Genomic DNA, 20,998 nt, shown 5'->3' with positions numbered 1-20,998 from the left:
GTTTTTTCACTAACATTTATCCAGTATAATAGTTTGTAGAAGTGTGTTTGCAAATGCAAAATGTGGTTAAAAAAAAGAAAGAAAGAAAGAAAGAGGGTTAGGAATGTGGCTCAGGCGGTAGCGCGCTCGTCTGGCATGCGTGCGGCCCGGGTTCGATCCTCAGCACCACATACCAACAAAGATGTTGTGTCCGCCGAGAACTAAAAAATAAATATTAAAAATTCTCTCTCAAAAAAAAAAAAAAAAAAAGAAAGACAAATCCTTTAACAAGACCTCTGGCCTTAGGGCTGGGGATATAGCTCAGTTGGTAGAGCGCTTGCCTCGCATGCACAAGGCCCTGGGTTCAATCCCCAGCACTAAGATAGCTATTTCTTAGTTCCACAGGTACCAATGACAAAGTCCAGAGTCCTTTATTCCTGTGGTCCATGAACCAAAGGACAGATAACTCAGTCTAGGACCCTTCAGAAGGTTAACCTTCCTTCCCCTGTGGTTAGGAAAAGGGAGAGGAAGAAGAGAAGGGAGAAAAATTACAGTTTTAAAGTAAATCACAGTGGCAGAGCAGCAAGGATTATATTCAAAGAAGTGGACCTGATAAAATGTCTCTGATTTTCCAAAAATTTCAACTTCAAATATTTTGTTCGGTTGTCAAAGTATGTCCCCCATTTGTGGCCAAATAAGGCCAAGAATCAACAGGAAAAAAAGTTTCCATTAGACTTATCTTTATACTCTCTTAGAAGCAGCATCAGTTGATAGAAAGCTCACTGGGTACAGAACCATTATGTGGAGATTCAAACATAAACATGGCTGGACTGAGTTAGCCACAGGAAACCACACAACATTGTGGTTTAGAGCAGGGTAGTAGATTGGGGACATAGCTCAGTTGATAGAGTGCTTGCCTCACATGCACAAAGCACTGAATTCTATCCTCAGCCACACCAAAAAAAAAAAAAGAGAGAGACAGAGAGAGAGAGAGCAGATCCAGGGTTCCTTCACTGACTCTGCATGACTTTGAACAGGTCAACTGACCTCTCTGAGCCTCATTTCCCTTGTCATATAATCAAATATATTTCTTACCCATAATGGACATATGTCATTTTTAGGCCACTCAGCATCATTTCCTTCCTTCTTCTACTAATAGCACCAAATTTCCTTTGGTCATTTCTCTGTCATTATATGTCATCTAATTAAGGGGCCTTCCCCTTGACCCAAGAAAGGGCCATAACACTTTTTACATTTTTATTTCTATTTTGAGCACAGTAATACAGTATACTAACATTTTATCTTTGCTGGTAGGAACTCCAAAGCTGAGGTGTCTTGTTCGCATTGAGTCTGCATCTTCCACTCTCCCTCCCATCCTGTGAACCACCCTATTTCCTTCCAATAAATTCTATTTTTCGCTTGGTATCCAGAATCTGCTTCTATTTTTTGCCCAAAAGGCCCTAACTACATATGGTTTTTGTCAGGGATAAATTAAGTAGTGTATATGAAAAGCCTAGCACAGTACCTGGCATATGGGCTGTATTCAACATGGCAATATGTATTAGTTGGGACTGAGGTTCAACTGCTGTAACAAGACCCCAAATTATATAGGGTTAAACCATTCTGTCCTGTTGACAGTCCAAATATAAGCAAACCATGAAGTTTATAGAGAATTTAGTGCTGGAAATCCAAGTTCCCTATAACAGATTGCTTAACATGAGGGTTTTTGTCCTCATCCTCCTCATGAGGGTTTTCTCCTCATCCAAAGATGGTGCACCACCTTCTCTAGCTGGCAGGAAGAATAAGGAGAGGAAGTGGTGGGCATGCCTCCTTTCTTTAAGAGTTAGACTTAAAATGTCCATATCATTTTCCCTCACACATCATTGGCCAGAATTGAGTCACATGACCACACAGAACTGCAATGAAGGCTGGGAAATGCAATCTTTATTCTAAGTAATTATGTGCCTCAATGAAATTGGGGATTTGTTCTTTGCCACCTGCACCTCAGAGCATTAACCTCCAGGATATATAAAGAACTCAAAAAACTCAACACCAAAAAAAAAAATCAATAATCGGCAAAGAAACTGAAGAGGCACTAGTTAGTATACTGTATTACTGTGCACTTCAAAGAACAAGAAATATGAATGATCAACAAATATAAAAAAAATGTTCAACATCTCTAGCAAACTAAATGCAAATTAACACTACACTGAGCTTTCATCTCACTCCAGTCAGAATGGTGATTATCAAGAATGCAAGCAACATTGCCTTGCATGCATAAGGTCCTGGGTTCAATCCCCAGCACCACAAAAAAAAAAAAAAAAAAAAAAGAATGCAAGCAACAATGAATGTTGGTGAGGATGTGAGGAAAAGGATACATTCATATATTGCTGTGGAACTGCAAATTGGTGCAACCAGTATGGAATGGACCCACCATATGACCTAGTTATACCATCCTCTATATATACCCAAAGGACTTAAAATCAGTATACTATAGTGACATAACCACATCAATGTTTATAGCAGCTCAATTCACAGTAGCCAAGCTATGAAACCAACTAGGATTCCTTAAAGAGATGAATTGATAAAGAAAATGTAGGGCTGGTGTTTTAGTTCAGTGGTAGAGCACTTGCCTAGCACATGTAAAACACTCACTGTGTTTGATCCTCAGCACTACATAAAAATAAATAAATAAATTAATTAAATAAAGTTATTGTGTCCATATACAACTAAAAATATATTTTTTAAAGAAAGAAAATGTGATATATATATATATATATATACACACACACACACACACACACACACACACACACACACACACGCACACACACACAAGGGAATATTAGCAACCATTATAAAGAATGACTTTATGACTTTTTCCAGTAAGTGAATGGATATGGAGACTATCATGCTAAAAGAAATGTCAATCCCAAAATACAAAAGGTTGAATGTTCTCCCTGATAAGCAGATGCTAACGCACGAGAATGAGAATAGAAGTTCAGTGGATTAGATAAAGGGAAATGAAGGAAATGGGTGCCGCAAGCTGCCCGGCCCCGGGCCGGCTGAGTCCCGCTCCTGCTGCCGAGCACTGCCTGCGGCACCCCTGCTGAGCGATCCCCTGCTGAGCTATCAGTGCACGCCGGCTTGCAATCTTACAGCCCGGTTGGGCACAAAAACACAAGCCAGTCAAACTGAGACAAAGTTTTATTTAGAGAGAGGCCATGTGCGTCCCCTAACAAGTGGGTCCACACGTGTGTGTCTACCTGAGCCGGGGGGGTTTCCACTTCCCCCGGAACACCCTCCTACCATCCTTTTCCAACCAATGGGAACTCTCCCATTACAAGAGTGACATGAGTAACCTGAGTCCTGAAATTGGGCCCAGCTGGACAGCATGAGTCCAATTACCATATGAATGTGAATTGCTGGCTGGCAGTCAATAAAATCCAAAGGTGCCTGTATCAATATTTTTGCTGTGGCTCCTAACAAATGGGGGGGGGAATGGGAATAGAAAAAAGACAATGAAATTAATCAGACATAACTTTTCTATGTTCATATATGAATACACCACAGTGAACCTTCATATCATTTACACTCATAAGAATGGGATTCAAGGGCTGGAAATATAGCTCAACTGGTAGAGTGCTTCTCTCATATGCACAAGGCTCTGGATTCAATCCCTAGCACCACCATTAAACAACAAAACAATAGGATCCTAGCTGGGTGTGGTGGCACATGCCCATAATCCCTGTGGCTCAGGAAGCTGAGGATTAAGAGTTCAAAGCCAGCCTCACCACCAGCAAGGTGCTAAGAAACTCAAAGGCCCTGTCTCTAAATAAAATACAAAATAGGGCTGGGGATGTGGCTCAGTGGTCAAGTGCCCCTGGGTTCAATTCCTCATGAAAGAAAGAGAAAGAAGAAAGAAGAAAGAAAGGACGGAAGGAAGGAAGGAAGGAAGGAAGGAGGAAGGAAGAGAAGGGAAGAAGGAAAGAAAGAAAGAAAAGAGAAAGAAAGAAAGAAAGAAAGAGAGAGAGAGAGAGAGAGAGAGAGAGAGAGAGAGAGAAGGGAAGGAGGAAAAAAGAGGAGGGGGAAGGACCTGAGAAAGAAGGGAAAGCAAGTAAGTAAGCAAGTAGGAAGATCTCCCTGTAAAACTGGTCCAGCTCCTAGTTCTTGAGTTTACACTGAAAACTCCTTTTCTTGATCATAAAAATACCAATGAAACCCACATAAGCTATAGTGGGTGGTGCCATAGTATCTTTTGTCCTCAAAAAATTTATCCTCAGATAGGAAAATATAAGAACTGCTACAACAAAGATCAATAGTATGGGCCAAGGCTGAGTTTCAGGGCCATGATGGGAGGAAGAAGGCTGGCTCTCTGTAGCATCTAGAAAGGAGGAACACAAGGTTTGAGACACTTCCTGTTCACACAGCAAGAGGAAGTGTGGCTTAGTACGGGACCTGCCACTGAAGCTAGCAAAGCCAACGCTTGGGATCCTTTCCAGAATCTTGACAGTGAAAGTTATTTTTGAATTAGAAAACAGGAAGTTCTCAGAAATAAATCTAGAAACAAACAAATTTCAGAAAAGGCATTCTAACCGTTTAGATGATGTCTAGTTATAACGTAAGAAGGAGAGGTAAATTTTAGAAAGATTTCCAAAGAAGAAAAGGGAGTAAAACTTCAGATTTTATTATAGATAAGGCAGTTTAACTGGTTTATCTGAACAACACTAATAAGATAACATTAATAGATATATGTAGAAGACTAACTTTCAGAAATAGTTCTTTCAGATTCACCACTAAAGCCTATTTTACAAAACATTCCAATTTTACACTACAGAAGGACAGAAATCATACATGCCAAGTTCTCTGACCATGGTACATTAACATAAAATGGAAAATATAACTGACAACCTAATTCTCAGAAACTGAAAACATTAAGAACATAAAATAAATAATAACAGTATAATAAATAATAGTATAATAAGTAGTAGTATAATAGGATAATAAATAATATACTAAATAGTATAATAATATACCAGTTTTTTTATTTGTTTTGTTTTGTTGGGGTTTTTTTGGTACCTGGGGATTGAACCCAGGGACACTTTACCACTAAGCCACGTCCCCAGCCCTTTTTTTTATTTTTGAGACAGAGCCTTACTAAGTTGCTGAGGCTGACTTTGAACTTAAGATCCTCCTGTCTCAGCCTCCTGAGCCACTGGAATTACAGGCATGTACCAGAAGGCCCACATTTCAAAATTTTCTGGCCAACAGGTTAAAAGGAGACCCCAGAACAGCATGATTCAGAAACTCAGTGGCATATTTAAGGATCCAGTGATTTCAATTCATATCACTCAAATTTCACAATTAGGCTTGAACTGAACTGTTGTCAAGTTCTTCTATACTACTATAAAATTTCTCCTTACTTCCCCTAGTTCACATTAAAGTGAGGCTCCCTTAACTTAAGTGTTTAGCTTCCCCAGTATCTACTACAATAATTTATTTAATCACTTGCCAGATCTTTACAATTGAATTAGTGAATTCCTCACTCATTTATTTATTCACCAAAATAATATCTATTAAGCAATTACTATATGACAAGCACTAGAAGTAAACAAAACACACAAGGTCCCTACCCTCAGGACCTTATATTTTATCTTGGGAGTGTAGTAGACACCATCAACTTCCTGTCCTCAATGCTTCAGATCCTAACATCCCTCAGATCCTATCTGTCAACTTCTAGACATCTTCAATGCCCGCATCCCATTGAGCCAATAGTGCAGAAGAATTAACACCCAGTCCAACCCAGCACCAAATCAGCTCTCACTCACATTGAGAAATTAGCATATAAATACATCGGCTCCCACACACCTTATGTGGGATAACTCTGAGGTGTTTTTCATTTTTCCTGGTTCCTCAATGGATTAAGGTCCAACCACCCCACTGAGATAAATGACTTAATAAGGGCCCTTTTCACTAGGCCTAGTAATGCACATCTGTAATCCTAGAAACTCAGGAGACTGAGACAGGCAGGTCCCATGTTGGAGGCCAGCCTTAACAACTTAGAGAGACCCTGTCTCAAATAAAAAATTAAAATAGCTGCAGATGTAGTTAGTGGTAGAGTGCCCCTCGGTTCAATCCCCAGACCCTGTCTCAAATAAAAAATTAAAATAGCTGCAGATGTGGTTAGTGATAGAGTGCCCCTCGGTTCAATACCCAGTGCCCTTTATTAGTCCCTTTCCCATTCCTGTTTCTTTACCACTGGTCCCTGGACTACCACCCCCTCCCCATAAATGAGCTATTGGTACTTGAATCCTTTGTCTCAGGATCTGCTTCTGAGAGGACTGAAACCTAAACAGAGAGACAGATGAAAACAAGAGTGAGAAAACTACTTTGAGATGCTGCTGATAAGAACAAAAAAAGTGTCCATTGTATTTATCCACACAAAAAGGACCTTGAGAAAGACAATTGCAGAGGCTTAGGGATGTGGCAACAGCCCACTGTAGCTTGAAGAATAAGCAGGTGTGGCTTTTGCACCCGAAGGAAGGAAGGGCAATGGCCTTGGGCCTGAGGCCACACCAAACCAGAAGTCAGTGAGGTAAAATGCACCATTCCACACTGGGTGGAAGATCTGATGTTGAAGATCTGACATTGAAAGAAGCTTTAGATGCTTGGCAGAGAGGTTGATGACAAAATTAGTGATTACTATGACTAAGCAACCAGAAAATAAGGCAATTATTAACTATAAGAGAAAACAAAAAGTTACACAAAAGGGGAAAGAAATCAGAACTTATTACATGATTTCATAGTAAAAGGCATTTACATTAATTTAATCAAAAATATTTAGCCAGGGCCGGGGTTGTGGCTCAGTGGTAGGGCGTTTGCCTAGCATGTAGGAGGCACTGGGTTCGATCCCTGGCACACATAAAAATAAATAAATAAATAAAGGTATTGTGTCCATCTACAACTAAAAAAAATATTTTTTAAAAAATATTTAGCCAGGCATGACACATGCCTGTAATCCTGGTGACTCAGAAAGCTAAGGCAGGAGGATCTCAAGATCAAGGTCAACCTCAGCAACATAACTGGGATTAAGGTTCAGTAGTAAACACCTCTGGGTTCAATCACCAATAGAAAGAAAGAGGGGACAGGGAGAGGAAGGAAGGTGGGTAGGAAGGGAGGGAGGAAGGAAGGAAGGGAGGGAGGGAGGAAGAAAGGCAGGCAGGGAGGGAGGGAAATTTTAACTCTATTGGCATGATGGAGAGAAGGGAGAGGGAATAGATAAACAAGAACAAAATCCCATCTCCCATAATAGGAAGGTCTAGTAAATAATGCCTAAGAAGTAGTATTACGGGTGTGTTGGATTTATGGAGGTACATACCAAAATCAACAGCTAAACAAGTTGAAATAAACTGTCTCTGTTGTTGGAGAATGGAGGGAGAATGACTCAGGTTCTAAATCTTACATAAATATTTGACTTTTCGAGCCAATGTTCTTCACACTTTTCTGAATATAACCAAGTTGGAAAAATAAATTTTACTTCCATACATTCATCTAAGAAGTATTGGAGATGCTGTGGACCACTGGGATCACTGGCTAATGTGAAAACTGACAGAAGCACTTTTTGAAAAACAGATTCATAGCACTTCTTTAAATTGCACGGTACCTAGCAATTTCACTTTTAGATCTGTGTCAAAAGAAATTTCAGCACATATACACCAGGAAAAACATGCAGGATATTCATATCAGCACTGTCCATAATGGTTAAAATCTAGAAACAGCCCAATGTCCATCAATGAGATAATGGACAGATACAGTGGATAAATAGTATATTATACAGCAAAATGGAACTTCAGAGATGGATCTTAGTAATACAATATTAAGCCTTATTTGTAAGCACGAAATGATGGGTGCAGACCTCAACAGATTTCAGGGAAGCCATTTATTGTTCTTCTCAGTCTTGGGTGGATGGGGACTCATTTTCTGGATACAAAAACGGCCATCTGTGTTACAGAGGGGATTTTGGTTTTATAGGGTACAATTAGGGTGGTTTCATCATTGAAACTTGTAGGTGTACCACTCAGATAGTCAGGGGCTATAGTTATATAGGTTAAAACTTTAACTCAGGAGGGCAGCTGTAAAAGGTTGAAATTCATTGTTACTTGGAGAGATAGGAGTCCAGATTGTGAGGGATGGGTATTTCTTTTTCTGGAACTTATTGACTCCCAGAGTTTCAGTATTCATTTCCTTCCTTCAGAGCTCATTGTTCAGTATTACTGTGTGTTCTTTTAGGACTAATTTGCAATGGGGGAAGGTCAAAGTCCAGAGCCTAACATTCACCCAATGTAATCAGGAAAGGATTTACTAAGGAAGGTTAACACTTGGCTAGTTTCCCCTTCCTTCCCCTTCCCCTAGCTTCATTTCTCTCTGTTTTTCTTGGGGGATTGTTTCGGAAGATTCTCACTTTCCATAACTCTTCAGTATTAGCAGGTTCCTGGTGTAGGATGTTGCTCAGGAATTATTGATAGTGTTAAGTGTGACAGTTGGATTATGATTATGTCAGAAGATGCCAACAATTTTTAAAATGAATGTTAATTTATGTATAAGTAAAATAAGGTGTAGGACTTGCTTTTGAATATTCCAGGAAAATAAAAACTTAATAGATGAGGCAAATTCTTGCTTATTGTTGAACCGGAATGATGAGAACCATTGGGTATGTGGGAAAGTCCTCACTGAAGTTAAGTCACAAGAAAGTCACCTAATCCCTTACCCCTCCCCCTCCTCTCTGAAGGGTGCCAAGCCAAGTTTTCTCAAAAGTTTTCTCCACCAATCCCCGCAGGACACAGTGTCCACTCTCTCTGCTCTCCTCCTCTCCTCTCTGCCTCTCCTTTTCTTCCCCTTCAGACAGCCCCCCAATAAAATCTCTTGGTTGAATCTCTGTCTCCATTGAGTCACTCACCTTTCAAGAAGGAAGACATTAATGATGTGAATCTGAAATTTCATAATGAAACTCCTCCCCAGGGATTGAACCTGAAGGATATAGAAAATAAGTCCAAGGACATTTTCCCTATGCTTTTGTCATTTAAAATCCCAGGCCTCAGCCAGAACAGAGAAACACAAAAGAAAATGGCACCTGACCCCCTAACACTAATGGGTCACCTGACCCCAATACAATAAGCCCCAGGAAATTCCCTATTCACATTTCTGTCCTACCCCAATGAATCAGGGGGATCCCAATACAATGAACCCCAGGAATTGCCTTCCTGTTTCACACTAACTGAAGCCTATATAACTCAGACCCTTGCTTCAGCCCACCGCCATTTTCCGCCCTGAAAATGAATTGCACCAGGGTTCCACCAATTGACTCCACTGTTAAATACTGAATAAAGAAAAGCTTGCTGATCCTAGGTTTGCTTCCCATTTCCTGCCTTCATCATGTGTGCGTTATTTGTCCTAACAGTTCCCTGAACAGGAGTAAGGTAAAATTAACCTTTCGCTGTCCCACCTGAATACTTCCTCTCCCCCTGTAGTTAAGTCAAACAATTGATGGGATCTGGGAAGTGACTGTTGAGTGTCCAGCATCCCCAAGGATCTCTGAGGTTGGGGGAACAAACCTCCAGCCACAGCTCATGCAGCTAGGGCTGAATCCCTAAACTGATTGCATTTCCCGACCCCATAGAATATAGGCCCTCCACACCCTCTGCTGTCCACTTTCTGAAAAAAAAAAAAAAAAAAATCATGCATAAAATAGGAGAACTCAAGGCAATTCCCTAGTGTTGCACCAAGGCTTTAAATCTAAAATCTGACACCCCAACAGCCAACAGGGATACCAGATATCAATCACCGGCTAAATTTGTGTGGCTTTATGCCCCATGGACAGTAAAGGGATTTGTACCAAACCTTTTGTTAATGTTAAAGGAGGCCTACTTCTACTTCCCACCCCCAAACCTTCTCTTCCCTTGCACAACCAACAAACCTCTGGATCAGGGACCTTGCCATTTTGCTTCTATATCTACCACCAGCCTTCTTGTCTTCTCATCTCTTTGGAGAAGTAAGACTCTATTCATTATTCATTTCATCTTTGCTGAACAGCAATTCCGCCCGGAGGATAACTGGGACCACGTCCCTTACCACTTGGATTGAGGGAAAGATGTTTTCCCAACTCCTAGTGGGGAAAGTCCAGTCCAGGACTGGCACATTGATGGCATAAAGAGTGTAAGGTATACCTTGCCCTCTGTTGTCACCTTCTGTAGTCAAGCTTCACCAAGGCTGAAAACTACACAGTTTCCAGAGATCCCCCCTAGGCTGTCTCTCTACCCATTTTAAGACCCTCTACTCCTAATGACCTCAAAATTAATGCTTAATTAGCCTTATAACTCAAACTTGGCCACAAAACAAATTAGATAATTTGCACCAATGGTGCAAATATAAAATATTTGATCAAGAAATTCTCCAAAATTCAAAAATTACCTATTATAGATTGGAAAATTTGCCTAAAATTTACAGAACGGCAAGTTTGTCTGAGGTTTTCTACCTCCAAGTTTTTTTCTCCTTCACTCAATTACCAAATATACCACCCCAGACCTTCATACTCCTGCTGGTACTCTCTTTCCCCCATCCAATTTTTCATAGGTTCTACACTTGATATCCATAAAAACTTAAAACAGTTCCCAGAAGCAACTTCTATATACTGCTTTCAAGACCTTTAATAATAGGGAAGACAAGGCCAAACAGGAGAAAGAAATGCATCAGCTCCTAGCCTCAGCCATCCATAGGCCTAAAAAAGGCCATTGCTGCTCACGGCCCCACCAGACTTCTAATAAATCTCCTGCACCCTGTTTCAATGTGGAAACTTTGAGCAAAAGCCTGCCTAACCTGAGGCCTCCACCAAGCCCTGCACCAAGTGTAAACAAAAGTGACACTGGACTGAAGAATTGTCCCCAGGGCAAAACACCCCTCCTCTCCTTGCAGCCATCTTCCCAGGTCCCATACACTAAGCTTTTGGAGGGAGAGGACCAAATCCCACAGCCATAATGGGTCCTCAGTACCACATAAAATAAATAAACAAAATAAAGATATTGTGTCCATGGAAAACTAAAAAATATTTTTAAAAAAGAAAAGATAATACATCTTAGGAACCCCAAGTTATAGGGATGATGAATGACCAAGCAGCAGGCAAATATTCTCCTTCTAAAGAGATTTTAAGGGCACAATGAGCTAGTAAATGTCTCCCCTTAACTTAAAATAATTATCAAAAGGTTAATTAGTATCTTCATTTTTTAGTGAAATCCCAACCCAAAGTCATATGAACAGGAGACTTATTCTAAGCCCCTACCCTCAATTTACCTATGGAGCAACAATTTAATCTGTTTGTCACTGAGAGGAAAAATACTTAATACCCTCAGTCTCAAAAGTAATGGGAAAGGATTGGGGTTGGCTCAGTGGTAGAGTGCTTGCTAGTATGTGTGAGGTGCTGTGTTCGATTCTCAGCATCGCATATAAATAAATTAAATAAAGGTCCATTGACAACTAAAAAATATTTTTTAAAAGTTATGGGAAATAATGTTTCATAATTTTATACATCCAAACCTAACCTGATTATTACCAACCAGGGAAAAAAGGGTTAAAAAGCTTTAGGCAGAGATTTCCCTAGATTGGCTGCACTGAAGTTTACTTTGGAATGCCAACAACAGTCTCAATAAGGGGTCTAAGACTAAAAAGAAGGAGGAGCAGGAGGAGGAGAAAAGTGTGTCCTTTTTAACTTTTCCCCAGGTTGCAAGACAAAAAATTGACTTCAGTCTGCCCCCACCCTTCTTATTCTCTCATGCTGCTTGACTGTAATAATTAAATATGGTTTTGGTTTTTTGTTTTTGTTTTGGTACCAGTGATTGAACTCAGGGACACTGGACCACTGAGCCAACAGCCCCAGCCCTATTTTGTATTTTACTTAGAGGCAGGTCTCACTGAGTTGCTTAGCATGTTGCTTTTGCTGAGGCTGGCTTGAATCCACAGTCCTCATGCCTCAGCCTCCCAAACTGCTGGGATTACAGGAATGTGCCCCCATGCCCCACCAGCTAATTAAATGTTTTAGGATGGAAAATTATAAAAGTTTCCGGATGAGAAATTATTTTGTCTGGTAAAGTAATATTCTTGGGCTAAATTCCAAAATGAAAGAGGACAAAACTAAATATATGAAGTTGTGAATGTCAAAGTAGATTGCAGGTTTATGGAAGGTAAATCTCAAAAAGTCTGTGATTAAATTGGCTACAATTAGCAGTCAGATGAGGCTACTTTAACCTTAATGTATTGATATAAAGCAAAATCTAAAACATTGATCTGCTCTTATCTACTTGAGGAAAATAAGTCTTAAGGGAAGTGAGATTACACTTGTTTTCAAATGCAATGATTACTTTGTAACTGGTTTAAAAAAATAACTCTTATTTAGGTTATAACAATATTGTTGACACCCTAAATATATGCAACTAGATATACATATGTATCTTTCTAAGCCTTGTCGCAGTGTTATATAAAAGTTTATCAAATGAAAGTTTATGTAAATTTACTGGCAAATTAACCAATAAGTGCTCTCTTTTATATATAGTATCTGACATAGAAGGGCCACACTGGGCTGGGGTGTGGCTCAGTGGCAGAGCACTTGCCTGGCATGTATGAGGCACTGGGTTCTATCCTTAGTATAATGTATAATTAAATAAAGGCATTCGTCCACCTACAATTCAAAAAAAATTTTTTTAAAAAGCCACACTTCATTTGAAGACCTGTCTCATCTGCCTCATATCTGTTTGCTCTAAGTCAATTTCTTTCTTTTTTTTTTTTTTTTTTTTTGGTACCATGGATTGAACTCAGGGGTACTTGACCACTGAGTTACATCCCCAGCCCTGTTTTGTATTTTATTTAGAGACAGGGTCTCACTGAGTTGCTTAGCGCCTCATAGTTGCTGAGGCTGGCTTTGGTCTCAGCCTCCCAAACCTCTGGGATTCCAGGCATGTACCACGCCCCAGTTAAGTCAATTTCTGATGATTAACACTGTTTCCTAAATGTATAAGAGATTTAAGGCTATCTTTTGATTTTTGTTAATACATGCAGACCTGTGATTATTGTTTGCATACATTCTGGATTCTAAATTGTGCATTAAAATTTCAACTTAGTTAAATGTGAAACAGGAAAGCATTTTACCAAATTGCTGTTCTCTAAATTAAAATTATATATAACAAAATTCTCCACTTTGTATAAAAATAACAAATTTGGATAAAGTAACTTGTTGTCAATAAGTTGTATATACAAGTTTGTGTTACTCTTTTTTAAGTTTTTTTTTAATATTTATTTTTTAGTTTTAGGCGGACACGATATTTTTATTTTATTTTTATGTGGTGCTGAGGATCAAACCCAGTGCTTCACACATGCTAGGCAAGCGCTAGACCTCTGAGCCACAGCCACAAGTTTGTGTTACTTTTCACACTGGAATTAGAATGTCAATGTATTTTTGGAAGGTATTAAGGAGAACCTGATCTGTTTAAAGGTAACCTTGTAAAACATGGAAGCATTCTGCCATTTTTTTCCAAAAAAGAAAGTTAAAAGCTCTCTTAGCCTATCTTTGGTTCAGATGTTATGACTTGAGGCAAACAAGCGACAAGAAACCAGTCAGGTGAGGGTGAGGGTCCAGTGTTCATCCCACCTTACAGCTAACATTTGTTCAGCGTGCTCCGCAACTAACAACAGTGATCTTAAATGGGGCATATAATCCATAACTCAGCAAAATTCAAGATAGCTATTACACAAACTGAATGTGTTTTTTCTCTTGTTAATTTCATTTTGTATTTTCTTTATATAATTCTATGGCTGTTGCCTGTTAATGTTTTGCAGAAGTACTTCTTCAAGAACAAACATAATAATAAGCCATCACCTACAGGACAGGATATAAAGCTAACTTTTAGGAGTAATACAGACCCTAATTAAATAACAGCAGTAAATGACTATAAGGTTATAGACATTAAAGTTAAAGCCCAGTTCTCTTACCTTAAGACTGGTGAGATTGGCTTGCTGAATGTTTAAGGCCAAGGCTTAAAGATTCAGGCTTTTTTAGAAAAGAAAACAATATTTGGCTCCTGCCCTCTGAGTCAGCCTAAACCCAGAGAATAAGAGAACTTCTCTAAGGTGCTTTACAACTCTGGGCCTCAGGACTTCCCAATTAGGGAGATTAATGAGACTGCTGGAGAACTAAAAGTCAATCGGTACATCTGCTGCAAAGAGGAGGGTCATTGAACAAAGGAGACATCCCTCATGTTCCAAGGGAAGCCACATCATCAAGGAGACCCTACCTTTTTAGATGGCACTAAAAAGAGCTAAGAAGCTTCTCTCAAGTTCCCCAAGAGTGACTCCAATGGGAACTCAGCTGACTCGTTAGCAGATGGAAACAAGGTCAATTTGGTTAGCTTGGTCTTGAGCACCTAGCAAAAACAGTTATAACCAAAATAAGCCCTACCTTGGCATTTAAAAATGAAAGCAATCATTCTTCTAAATAGAACTTACGATGTACACTGTGTCATTCTCACAGCCCTGATGCCCTTCCAAATTCTGATGTAAGAAAGCCCCCTAATTTTTACCTAACGCATAGGACTAAAAACATCACCAGGATTAGCACAGGAGCAGCAGGATCAGGAACCTCTATTCACTATAAAAATTGTCAGCACAGGTCATTGCAGATATCCAACAGATCACCAATTTGTATTGACTTTACAAAATCAATTGGACTCTCTGGTAACTGTCATCCTGCAAAATCAGTCAGGAAAGAGTGCCATTTCTATGTAAACCAACTGGGAATAATAAGAGACAAAGTTAAATGGCTCCAGGACCATCTAGAATATGAAAAATAGATCTGATTCAGGATCCTTTGTGAATCTGGAATATAATAAGCTTAAAAATGTCACCCATCTTAATGTTTCTTTCATTGGGAATTCTATTTCACAATATATGTGGTTTTTTAGTTTGGTTTTGTTTATTTATTTGTTGGTTGGTGGTTTGATGGTTTCTGTTTGTTTATTTGTTTTGTTGTTTGTTTTGGTACTGGGGATTGAACTCTGGGGTACTCAACCACTGAGCCAAATCCCCAGCCCTATTTTGTATTTTATTTAGAGACAGGATCTCACTGAGTTGTCCAGTGCCTTGCATTTGCTGGTCTGGGTTCGATACCTGGCACCACATAAAAATAAACAAATAAAATAAAGGTATTGTGACCATTTACAACTAAAAGAAGCAAATGTGGGCTGGGGATGTGGCTCAAGCGGTAGCGCGCTCGCCTTGCATGCGTGCGGCCCGGGTTCGATCCTCAGCACCACATACCAACAAAGATGCTGTGTCCGCCGAGAACTAAAAAATAAATATTAAAAATTCTCTCTCTCTCTCTCTCTCTCTCTCTCTCCTCTCTCACTCTTAAAAAAAAAAAAAAGAAGCAAATGTGCTCTTTATTCTGCCTTTAACTTTCCATATTGCTCTGGAAACCAATTCCTGGGGCTGGCTCAGTTTCCTCACCAACAAAATGAGCCATTTTGGCCAAATAGTTGCTGAAGCTCCTCTTAAGGAGGACAACTGAATCCTGACCAACCAATGTTTCTGGCAAAATCCCTCTAGTCCCTCCCAATTGCTGGGAGTCCTAGCCCCCAGCCCACCTGTGCCCCTCATTCATCCCATCCTCTCCCAGGGCCCCATCTCTCAATCCCTATCTATTTCTCCTTCCAGGACCCTGGATTTGGCCCCCACCTTATTTTTGCAGAATCTGTGCTGACCTAACCTCTACCCAAGGTCTCCCCTCTTTCCCAATTGTCATCCCATTCAGACATCCAGAGATCCTAGCCCCTAAACATTCTCAGGAAATCTGTCCTGGATTAGGTCCCTGAAGATCTAGTGTTAAGACCTAAAGGTCCATGAAACTACCACATTCCCTTCTCCATGTCTGCAATGTTGCTCCTGAACACAAAGTTTGTAGGCAGATCCAGGTCTCAGCAACTCCAGTCCAGAGAGTGTAACTTGATTCTCACAGCAGAGGTGACTCAGCACAGCTAAGGACATCATCAGAGCCTGCTTTGCTGCCATGCCCCTCCCGAGTCAGTCCCATTTGTTCCCCTGCCTCTCCCCTTTTGTTCTGCCCCTGTGCAGTGGCTGAGGATCTCTGAAAGCCCTCCTGTCACATCCACTCTGATCTCAGGAAGCTGAGACTCAGACTTCAAACAAGAGTTGGAACATGTGACTGACATCATCATGGGTCCGTCCCCCGCCCCCTCCAGGTTTTGCACTTGTATGTGTTCTGGGGACTTCCAACCACTGTAGTTGCTTCTTCCTGACTAGAGGCTTTCTCCAAGCTTCAGAAAGTGACCCTACCCTTGTAAAGAGCAAGATAGACATGCAGGGGAGCGAACCCCTTGAAGCAGCCCTTCCCAGTGACTGATAGAGGTCAGTGTGTAAGTGTCTCAGGTGGGATGAAACAAGTATTTTCTCACCATTTCCCAGTGGGATGAAGTTCCAACTCCCATAATACTAACCTGCTTCATTGGCTCCTGTCTCACATCCCCACTCTCCATGAATGTATGAATGTTTCTTTTATTTTATTTTTTTTTTTTTTGGCGGGGTATTGAACCCAGGGGTGCTTAACCACTGAGCCATATCCCCCAGCTCTTTTTTTTTAATTATTTTTTTTAGTTGTAGATGAACACAATACCTTTATTTTGCTTATTTATTTATTTTTATATGGTGCCGAGGATCAACCCAGTGCCTCACACACGTGAGGCAAGCGCTCTACCACTTGAGCCACAACCCCAGCGCCACCACCACCACCTTTTTGTATTTTTTTACTTTGAAACAGGGTCTCAAAAGGGTGGCTTTGACTTGGTATCCTCTTGCCTCAGCCTCCCGAGCCACTGGGATTACAGGCATGAGCCACCATGCCTGGCCCCATGCCCAGCCCCATGCATGGTTCTTGAACCATGCCAGTAAGCCCTTTTTCACTGGAATTTTTGTCCTAAGATCTGCTTCTGGGAGAACCCAACTACAGTGTGATGTCAGAGAATATGTAGGCCAACTGCTTCCCGCTCCAGATAAGGAAACTGAGGCATAGGGAAGAGAGATATCTGTCCTTTCTGAAACCTGGTCATCACCATAAAATAGCCCACGTGGCCTTCTTTCAGTAGTGTTTCCCAGACTCTTCATGCAATCTACCAACAGCCCCAATTTTCCCCATGATCCATGTACATTTTTCATATCTGTGATAACCACATTACACCTAGAGTATTTAGCTAATACAGTTTAATAGACTTTTTATATTAAATTTATGGTTCGGGGGGTGCTAGGGATTGAACCCAGGAGCACTTTACCACTGAGCTATATCCTTAGTCTTTTTTATTTATTTACTTATTTTTATTTTGAGACAGGGTCCCATTAAATTGCCCAGACTGAAATCAAACTCACAATCCTCCTCCTCACTCAGCTTCCCAAGTTGTTGGGATTACAGGTGGGCGCTAGTGCCTCAAGCATCTTTTTTTCTTGTTAATTTAAAGTTATATATCAATAGATAATATATTCATATGATTCAAAATTCAAAAGGTTCAATAATGTTCATAACGAAGTCTTCCTCCCTTTCCTACCACTGGCTCCCACTTCCATAGTCCCAGTTTCTTGTATATCTTTCCCAAAATAATCTCTTACTATATATATTTAATATATGTGTTTAAAAGTTAATGTTATTCAAAAATCAGTAAAAGCCAGAATCGCTTGTTTTTCAATAGATGGTAATAATAAAAATAAATACATGAATATAAAGGAAAATAAAATTTCTAGGAACATGAGCTTGACAAAGGCTTGGATCTGAGATTTGTTCTTTCTCTGTTGCAAACATGAATACTGGTGTATAGTACTGAGGATTTAAAAGTCCCATGAGAGACTTTCCCCCTATATGAATAAGCAAGCTTACAGGAGTCCTGAAAAGTGAACAACATTCTGTTAAGTATGTCACTGATAACTGCTAAGGCTGAGTCCCACAAAACCATCAACTTATCATCGGTAGTGCATCCCATCCAGAAACAGACTGCATCTGACGGCCTTGAGCTGTAAACTAGCTCTGAGTCAGAACTGGCTTTGCCACTTCCTACTTGTGTTAAGCATTAATATTCTCATTGACTTGAAAAAGAAAATAGCATTGATAATCTCTGATTTACAGCATTCCTAGGCATGTGTCCCATGAGACCTCTCTCTCTCCCTCCCTCTCTAGCTCTCATTCTGTCATCACATGGACACTCAGATGGCACTTACTCCCTACCAAAAATGAGGAGACACAGAGAAATATAAAAAAGAAATCCCATTGGTGGCATATGTTGGCATTTGTTTTATTTTTTTTTCCAGAGAATTTATTTTCATAACTGCAACCATAGTGGATTTACAGTTTGAAATGTTTGTTGTACTCTCTTATAACATGAGTATTTCATTAAAAATAGTTTGGCTGGGCATGGTGGCACACACCTGTAATCCCAGCAGCTCAGGAAGCAGAGGCAAAATGATCAAAGTTCAAGGCCAGCCTCAGCAACTTTGCAAGATCCTGTCTCAAAATAAAAAATAAAAAGGACTGGGGATGTGGCTCAGTGGTTAAGAACTCCTAGTTCAATTTCCAATACAGGAGGAAAAAAAAACTGTTTGACATTATATCTCATACTATTTGGTTCATAACATTCCATGGCGGTTTGAAGGAAAATAAGTTTACACAGTTAGAGCTGTCTCTATCTATTCATCTGGACTGAACAGGGTACGTTTCCTAGCCTCATTGAGTTTCCTCAGTTGAGTCCTTTCTTGATACACCCACCTCCATCCCAGTCTTGCTAAATTCTCTGCTTAGCCTATACTGGGACCAAAGTTGGAAAACAGTATCAATAATTTAGATTGGCCATGATTACCACCAATTTTACTAACATAAGCCATCCCTCGAAGGATCTCAGAATACCTGTCAAACTTAAGATGGGGGGTTAAATAATAACTGTGTGGAAAAGATTTTTAAATAATAACTGTGTGGAAAAGACTTCATCATTTAGTCTCCAGTGAGAACTACTGAGAGCCTCAGCTATCTCCAAAAGAATGGAGATGTAATTCTCACATTCTGCAAGAGGGTTGAAATGAGTTTATGAATTTGAAAACATTCTATAAAATCCTAGAGCAATACCTACATAAAATGTGATTGCATTGAAATTAGGAAATTATGAGTTAGGGTTCAAGTTTCAAGCTCCAGTTTAAAATAGTCTAGAAACAAGCCAGGTATGATAGCACACACCTGTAATCATAGCTACTCAGGAAGCTGAGACATGAGTACCACAAGTTAGAGGCCAGCTTTGGCAACTTAGTGAGACCCTGTCTCAAAATAAAATAAAAAGGACTGGAGATATAGCTCACTGGCAGAGCACTTGCCTAGCATGCAGGGAGCCCAGTGTTCAATCCTCAGTATCACAAAAAGAAAAAGAGAAAGAAAAAATATCTTAGAAATAATGAATTTTCCTACAATGTGCTGGTATCAATACAAAGAGCACATGCTCAGGATTCAGAAGTCCTGGTCCACTGGCAGGAGCTCACAGTGCAAAGACAAGCATGTGTCATCACTCAAGCACTTTGAGGTCACAAAAATACCCCATGCAGATGGCACTTAGGACAGAACTTTTCAAATTTTTTCTCCAAAAGCCACAAGGAAAAGAACTCCATAAAAAAGGACAAGGTGTCAAATTAGGAGAAAATACTTACAACACACATGTGTAATAGACAAGGATAACTATATGTAGTATGTAAAGAACCACTATAATTCATCAAGAAAAAGGAGCAAAGTGATAGAGCGTGTGCCCCTGGGTTCAATACCTAGTACTGGAAAAAGGAAAAGAAGCCGGACACGGTGGTACACTCCTATAATCCCAGAAGCTTGGGAGGCTGAGTGAGACAGGAGGATCATGTGTTCAAAGCCAGCCTCAGCAACTAAGTGAAGCCCTTAAGCAACTCAGAGACCCTGTCTCTAAATAAAATACAAAATAGAGCTGGGGATGTGGCTCAGTAGTCAAGTGCCCCTGAGTTTAATCTCTGGTACCAAAAAAAGAAAAATAAAAATGAACAAGTAATATATTTATATATAATTTTATATGTATACATATATATATATATATATGTGTATACATATATATTTTTCAAGCTTTATTTATTCATATATATATATATATATTTCAAGCAATATTTAGAAGAGGATTTATAACTGATCAATAAATGCATGCAATGATTTTGAGGTAATGAGTAGGCCAATTTTTAATTATTACACAATGTGTACATGTGTTGAGATGTCACACTATACCCCCATAAATATGTACAATTATATGTAGTAATTAAAAATAAAAATATAATTTTTAAAATATATGCATGGAGTTGGAAGCATAGTTCAGTTGTGGAGCACTTGCCTACCACAGGTGAGGCCTTGGGTTTGCTCCCTAGCACTACACACACACACACACATAAAAAAAAAAAAAAAATACATGCAATGAGAAATGTCTGAATTAAAACTGAAACCATGTTATACCATCTGTTTATTTATTTATTTCCTATCATGTCTGCAAAAAGAAAAATAAACTTTGAATTTGATAATATTGAGTGTGCTGGAGAAGATTTGGAGAAACTATTCTCATGTGGTGTTGTTTGGCGGGTAAATTAATAGAATCTTTCTTAAAACTCCTAAGTTGTGCCAGGGGTGTAGCTCAGTGGTAGATCACTTGCCTAGCGTGCATTAGGCTCTGGGTTTGATCCCCAGCACCAAACAACCTTTTTTTTTTTTTTTTTTTTAAACACAGGGTCTAAGTTGTCCAGACTATCCTCAAACTTCTACTCTTCCTGCTTCAGCCTCCTAAGTCACTGGGATTATTGGCATGAACCACCACACCAAGCTGAAAGCCCCACATTTAAATAGGGTTACATGGGCTGGGGTTGTGGGGCTGGGGTTGTGGCTCAG

The 20,998-nt window shown here is 39.8% G+C and overlaps 1 non-coding gene across 1 annotated transcript; it reads left to right on the top strand.

Moving 5' to 3' along the window:
• Positions 1 to 278: 278 nt before the first annotated feature.
• On the top strand, positions 279 to 364 carry Trnaa-cgc (transfer RNA alanine (anticodon CGC)). Its single transcript has one exon. It is a non-coding gene; the product is annotated as a tRNA-Ala (tRNA).
• Positions 365 to 20,998: the final 20,634 nt, after the last annotated feature.

Source organism: Urocitellus parryii, chromosome 9, assembly GCF_045843805.1.
Source record: "Urocitellus parryii isolate mUroPar1 chromosome 9, mUroPar1.hap1, whole genome shotgun sequence".
NCBI lineage: Eukaryota > Metazoa > Chordata > Mammalia > Rodentia > Sciuridae > Urocitellus > Urocitellus parryii.
Note: the sequence above shows the minus strand (reverse complement) of the source record. Positions and strands in the feature narration are given on the sequence as shown.